Source organism: Misgurnus anguillicaudatus, chromosome 18 (genome assembly GCF_027580225.2).
Source record: "Misgurnus anguillicaudatus chromosome 18, ASM2758022v2, whole genome shotgun sequence".
Taxonomy (NCBI): domain Eukaryota; kingdom Metazoa; phylum Chordata; class Actinopteri; order Cypriniformes; family Cobitidae; genus Misgurnus; species Misgurnus anguillicaudatus.
In genome coordinates this window covers 36,171,935-36,180,053 of record NC_073354.2, presented here as the reverse complement: position 1 = coordinate 36,180,053, position 8,119 = coordinate 36,171,935, and positions in this window count along the sequence as shown.

Genomic DNA, 8,119 nt, shown 5'->3' with positions numbered 1-8,119 from the left:
AGGCGCCATGGGCGTAGATTTTGGGTGGGACGCTAGGGACATGTCCCTAGCAATATTCAGGAAAGACTGAATTGTCCCTAGCAATAATTTTGACCAAACAATTAATCTGTATTTATATATAACCACTGATGTCCGTATTATTCTTGTGTTTTCTATTTTTTACTTATTATATTTTTTCAGGAATCATTTAAATGAGATTAGAAATCTTTCGGAATCCCGTTCTGTAAAAATGACGCGCTATGTGGTACACAAACGGTTAACAGCTTTCGTTCTCTGCAATGCCCGCCTCCGTAACTCACATCGCTAATATGATTGGCTTTCCATTTCTTTAGTCCCGCCTCTCTACTCATATTGCTAATATGATTGGATTAGCATTTCTTGAGTCCCGCCGCTCTAACTCACATCACTTTATGTCTTTACTCGCTACGTGTGATAGGATGGTTTCACTTTGTACAACGCGCCAAAGTCCACTCAACAAGACGCGCGTGATTATTCGGGCTACAGGTAAGTGAGGAAGAAAGTATTATTATACCCACTGTAACTGTTTCATGCACAAGGACAGTGTTTTCACCAATACACGACAATCCCATGTTAACCTGAGGAGTTGCAAACTTTTGTCAACCTTATATTAATGGGGTGGCAAGGTTATTTAGGGGGTCCTTAATCCATGAAAGAAAATAACCTCAACATGGTAAAAACATGAATTCATGTCATGATTGCTGAATACTTTACATTACTGCACTGTGGTCATTACTTGCACAGATGTAGACATAATGTAAGGTTACATTTAAACTTAAAACTATTTTTTTCACACTGATTAACTGTCTGTTAATGAAAAGAAGATTTAATGTGAACTACAGAAACGTTAATAAACGTTGTTCAGGAAACAGCATGATATACATACCTACTTCAACACTGGGATTTTTTTGGCAAAATTAAATTAAGAATTAAATATTAATTGCATATTCTTCATTGTTATACAGTAAATATGAATTCATATATGTTGTGATTTTCTTTTTTTTGACAAAGACTTTAACAGTTACTGTGTATTAGGCTCTAGGACATAACGAATTGTTTATTATAGTGCATTAAATTTGGGATGGCACCGGGGGTGGCAAGTCAGATGTCACTGAGTAAAGTGCATACTGAGTTGTCTGTTGTTTATTTCAAGTAAACGGTGATAAACGGTGATAAAAGTTTTTGCAATGCGACCATTTTATTTATGTCCCCACCAATGCCAGAATCAAACCTACGCCCTTGGGAGGCGCACATGAGCACAGCAGCAGCACGTCTAAGCACACCATCCTCTTGACTGACAGGTTTTGGACCCGCCTCCTCCACTAAAGAGACACGCCCACTCTTACAGTAAGCTACTGAGTAGTGCAGGGTCAGGCTTGATGACATCGCCTCAGAATCTGAAACATGCTCTTTAAAAACAGACAGACAGATATAACACAGATATAAAGTATTATAAGACTAGATTTTTACATTCACTAAGAAAATGTGAATTGACCCTACCATGCAAAAGCTGTCTAATGCTGCGTACACACCAAACATGAAGCATTGCGTTTCTCGCTCTAGATTACTTGCAGGATTTAACTTCGTGTCATGCTAATTTTTTGCTTGAGCTGAAAATTTTCAACTTGCACGAAGACGCATTTGAGGCAAATAGCACAGGTTTTCACGGCAATTACGCTCCCCGATTTGCGTCATTCGCATCACCCCGCGCAAGTTTGCATCTATCCGCGTATTTGTATTAACTTTGTATGTAATCTACACAAATGGTTGAATTCGCGCTTGGTGTGTACGCCCCAAAGTAAAGACGCTAATAAATGCGAAGTCGCGCGAGCCAATGCTAATGGCACGAGCTGGGCGGCACGATTGCAAAAATGCACTATTTAACTCAAACATGTATTCGCGCAAGTTGAAAATATTCAACACAACGAAATATTTGCATGACATGAATTAAATCCCGTGAGTAACGTAAACATGGGAATGCGATGCTTTGAGTTTGGTGTGTACGCAGCATAAGGAAGATATTTGCTAGCTAGATGGGTGCTTCCTGGATCAATTTGAAAACTTGTGACCTATTACATTTGTGTAAAAATATTTACTTTCGTTTTTTTGGAAATTTATAACGGCTTAAACACACACGTACTAGTTTTACAGGGCTAATTAATACAGAAATTGACTAATATAAGAATTCCAATTTTAATGTAAGAATTAAAATTCCATGTTTGTCCCATATTTATGTCTATGTTGTTGCTATCGTAACAGCCCTGAATGGGGTTTTGTTGTATTTAGGCATGCATTTAGTCAAACGCTTTCACATGCTTGTCTCAAGTCCCAGAATTAAAGAACCTTCACAACACCGACAAAACTAAACTAGTTAGTTAGAGACCCTTGCAAAGACAAATGCACTTGCAATGAAAGTGTATGTGGCAGGGCATTTCAATAAGTTTAAGTCGACATGAAACGGAAGTAGCGATTGACTTCGAAATGGTGAAGTGATGACACTGAAGATCATTTAACAAAAATTCATGCCAAAATTTAAATTGTTCATTTATTCATCCCTCAGGCCAAGATGTAGGAGACAATGTTACTTCAGTAGAAAAGTAAAATGGTTATTCATAAAATGCAAATCTACTAGTAGAGGAAAGCAGGTTGAAAGTAGCTTAACGCAGGATGAAAGTAACAAAGCGATTATCTCAGAGCCCTGACTACATTTGAATTCCAAGCAGAGTATTTTAATATAAAAGTAAATCATGTTTAAATATCAGGAGTTCCTGTCAGGAAGAAAGTTACTTTAGTCCCACTGCTAATGTTGCACAATGCACATTATGTTGAGAATTTATATTATGCTAATTTAATAATATTTTCATATTGTTCATCATACTGTTAAAAATTCTCAAAAATTCAAGTTTGTACTGTCAGGCTGCTTTTGAAACATTTAATGAAACTAAAGTTTATAAGGAAAATGTAATTTAATTTGCAAAGATATAGGAAAATGTGTTACATATTAACAAGGTCATATCAGGTATATTTCTATCTTGTACTATTCTGTTACTTTCCTCCCAGCTGACGGGGCTTTTTAAATATATAAAATAAATTTGGTGTCCCCAGAGTACGTATTTAAACTTTTAACTCAAAATATCATATAGATAATTTATTATAGCATGTTAAAATTGACACTTTGTAGGTGTGAGCAAAAATTTGCCCTTTGGTGTGTCCTTTTAAATGCAAATGAGCTGATTTTTGCACTAAACAGCAGTGCCGAATAGTGCAGATTAAGGGGCGTCCCCTTCTGACCTCACAAGTGGAGCCAAATTTCAATGAGCTATTTTTTCCACAATGCTTGCAGAGAATTATTTACAAGAACTAAGTTACTGGTTGTTCTTTTTCCCATTTTCTAGGTTGATAAAAGCACTGGGAACCCAATTATAGCACTTAAAGGACAAGTTTTGTATTTTACACTTAAAGCCCTGTTTTCAGATTGTTTATGATGAAATAGAATGATTTTGACTGAAATTTCGACATTTGCAGCTGCCCCGAGAATTTTGGGGTGTTTGTGTTTCACCTCCCACCTCTACAATGGGTTTATAGACCATTTCAAAAGATGTAAACAACACTGGTCCAGAAGCACTTCCTGTTTCCATTTTTTAACACTAGATAAACGTTGGGATAAAATAAACCAACAGAACATATAAACCTGAATTAACTGAAGTTAAACAAACATCTTAAAGATAATAATATATGTGAAATAAAAAAATAACTGTCACAAACTGTAACAGGAAGTGTTTCTGGACCAGTGTTGTTTACATCATTTGAACTGGTCTATAGGTGCACTGGAACAATCCTTTCTAAAATGCATTAAACTTTCATTTACAATGACGTGAAACTCACCGAGTGGCCAGGGGCGCTCACCGACATGCCCACACAAAAATCGCCGCAAAAGACGCCCTCCAACAGCTGTTTTAGCATTTGTTGTTAACTTGTGGAGCTATTTTTCCAAACGCCTCACACCCGTATATTCTTCCACCGAGAGCTTGAATAATAGACACTCCAGCCCAGGTGGTGGTGCTAATCCACCTTTGCCAATGGCAAGAATAGAAACAAAGTTCCCAGCGCGGAGTAATACCGTACCTCACAGCCAGAGATGGGCATAAATACATGGAAATGTATTTCAAATACAAATACAAAATACTGTGTTGAAAAATGTATTTAAATACAAATACAAAATACTGTGAGGAAAAATGTATTTAAATACAAATACAAAATACTGTGAGGAAAAATGTATTTAAATACAAATACAGTATTTTGTATTTTGAAAATACACAAAATACATGTGAAATTGGTGATTCAGCGCAAGTATCCATGAAATCTATCTGGGTCTATTTCTGAATGCCAAAAAGCATTTAGATGTGTGCAACTGCTTAGAAACTTTCATTTACTTGAAGGGGTGTGCATAAGACTGACATGACACATTCACAATCATAACATGACGTGTGTCATGAACACGAAGTTGATTCTATGCACGTTTATGACGACTGCCATTAAGTGTCATTTACCCAATTGTGTCATTTTTAATGCAAAGATGACATTGTTTGAGATGTCTTTATGACAACTTGACACTTAAACCAGTATAACATAACTTGTTATAAATCATAAACAATAATTATCAAACTTAACAAACTACCTAGCTTTGTGGGTTAATATTACATTAAACTGTGATTTAAATGTCATTAAGTGTTAATACTATGTCAAATATTATTAATACTCGGTCAAATAAACATTATGAACTGAAGAATATTCATGATGCTGTTATAAAACTATTTAACAGAGTATTAACACTTAATGACATTTTAATGACAAATTCAATTTGTATCACTGGTAAAAAGTGGTCACGAATTTCCGTGGCATAGTCACGGATTATATTGCTCATTTTTCCGTGGCATTCTCACGGATCTCCGTATATTTCCGTGGCCCTGCCACGGACTTTCTTATCCGTGGCATTCTCACTGATTGGTTACTCAACTGTTCTGTCCCATTTTCTTACCATTGTCGCTTCGGTTTAGGGTTAGATTTACATAAAATGACATCCCTACCCAAACCCAACTCTAAACCCAACGCCAGGCGACAATTGATTAAAGTTTAGAAAATATAAAAGAATACATCAGAAAAAATACTATAAACCAATACTTAAAGTAACATACTAACCCAAACACCAAATCTAACCCTAACCCGAAGCAACAATGGTTTGAAAATAGTGAAAAGCAGTTAAGTAACCAATCCGTGAGAATGCTACAGAAAAGAAAGTCCATGGCAGGGCCACAGAAATATGCGGAGATCCGTGAGAATGCCACAGAAAAATGAGCAAAAAATTCTGTGACTATCCCACAGAACTTTGTGAGATCATGTTGTCTTGGTTAATGTCAATGTTATGATGTATGGGTTAATGTCAAGTTGTCATGACAAGTTATGATGTATGGGTTAATGTCAAGTTGTCACAACAAAGACATCTCAAACAATGTCATATTTGCAATAAAAGACAAAATTGAACAAATGACACTTAATGACAGTTATCATAACTGTCCATAAAATCTCCTTCATATTCATGACACCTGTCATGTCATGGTTATGAATGTGGCATGTCAGCCTTATGAACACCCATTCAAGTAAAGTGATGTTTTATATCATGTGTCGTCGACCCACAACCTAAACAGTTTATATGTGAAGAAATGTACTTCTTTATTCGGCAATCTACTTTCTCTCATCGCTGCTTTTTGAAGGTTTTGAGAACAATTACGAGTCGCCCTCTGTCCTTTACAGAATTATACAACGGAGAGCACGTCAAGCATAAAAGTCTTGTAGGTTTACTGAGGAGCCCGCAGGTTCAGCAGGTTCACGCCGTAGAGTAGAGCCATGCGAATTGCAAAAGTGTAAACAAGGCTTCAACTGCACAAAGCTAAAAAGAAATCAGCAACTGTGTGCCAATTCCACTACTTGCCGCTTCACGTGTGAAAGAGCCTTTAAAGGAAAGCACCACAGTTTTTCAATATTTTACTATGTTCTTACCTCAGATGAATTAATACATGCCTATCTTTTTTCAATATGTGCACTTCATCTTTGCACAGCATGTCATGAATGTGTTAGCATTTAGCCTAGTCCCATTTATTCCTTAGGATCCAAACAGGGAAGAATTTAAAAGCCACCAAACACTTCCATGTTTTCCCCATTCAAAGACTGTTTACATGAGTAGTTACACGAGTAAGTATGGTGGCACAAAATAAAACACATATTTGCTTACCTGAACTCTGGTGTCTGGTCTGAATTAGTTGATGCATGAAAACAGCACCCTGAGTGGTTGACTGGCTCAAAGTATTTTGAGTATTTTAAAAATACAAAAATACTCATCTTAAATGTATTTAAATACAAATTACATTAAAAAAAAATTCAAAGGCTTTAAAATACAAAATACTATTTTGTATTTCAAATACGTATTTTAAATACATGTATTTGAAATACTGCCCATCCCTGCTCACAGCACATCTAATACAAGTCAATGGAGTTGGACAAAAACTACGATAAAACCTGTTGAAAAGCATCTTTTGCAGCGATTTTTGTGTGAGTGTACGGGACCAAGCAGCCAGAGGCAAAAAGAACAGGTTTTCCAAACAAAGAAGGTTTATTTTAAGGTCAAACCCATAAAAAATAGCAAATTAAATTTGAATAAAGAAATTCAAATCTGTGCTAACATAAACTAACAAACAAACTTAACACAAGAGTTCTAACCTGAACAAAAAAAAACCCCTCAAATAACACATGAAGGAACCTATATACACACCGGACTAGTCCATTACACACACACAGGGGATAACACAAAACACAATTTAAATAGATTTAAATAAATCCATTTTACAAAAAATGTAAACCAAAGCAAATAGGTCAAATAACACAATTCAAAATAAATTATCAAAATAGACCATTAGCCAATATGCAAATTATATCAGACAAAAACAAACCATCCTACATTCCCCCCAGCTAATTTCCAACATGGAATACTCCAGGAACTTAAAAGATGGTCGTTGTTGCCAGCCGGTCCTCTATAGACACGGACTTCCACAGGCATTCCACACAGCACTAAGCAGCAACACGTCTCCACTCCTCATACAGGTAACTTAAACTCAAAGAAATAAATATTAGCAAAAAGGAAATAAACCACTAACTAGGAAGTGTGCACCCAAACTAGTTGGTGGTAAGAAAGAATGCAAATGAAAAATAAACTTAAACAAAACAACTGTGTCTGTCATTTTCATTTATGGTCCTATAATATGAAGTGATCTGTAACAAATATTGCATTAATACTAAAGAAACAAATTATGTAAACAGAAATGTGAATGTAATGTCATGTAGTTACCGCTCTAATGTGTGGCTGCATCAATGGCCATCACAGTGAGCATATCAGTAAACACCCCTGACCACTCGGTGAGTTTCACGTCTTTGAAAATGAAAGTTAAATGCATTTTAGGAAGGATTGTTCCTGTGCACCTATACACCCATTGTAGAGGAAGACAAAGACACGAAAATTCTCGGGGCAGCCGCATATGTCGAAATTTCAGTCAAAACTGTTCTATTTCATCATAAACAATCAAAATTAAAGAAAAAAAATACAAGCATTACTTACCTAACTCCCCTTCTCAAATAAACAATATAACAAAGATTAAAAATAAATGGCGTCGATCCCCCTACATACCTTGTCACAATATGTTTTGTATATTGGAGTATATATGATAAGTGAATAAAATGTATCTGGCTAACAAGTCAAAATCAGAATCCGTAATCGTAGTCAAATATCAGGCATGGGTCAAGCACAAACAAATCAATCCGATAATAAACAAAACAAAAATAAAACAAAATCACAGGCTCAACACACTCTGAATATAAACTTACAATACTTTCTCTCTCTGCTATGACTTTTTTAGCAAATTTAAATCAATATTTGGAGGATATAAGAAAGACTAATATACAAGCACAAGTCAAGTAGTCACAATGGCAGCAAAGGCCCCAATCAGTCATCCAGGAAGTCCTTTTATCTGGAACAGGTGGAGATAATGACCAA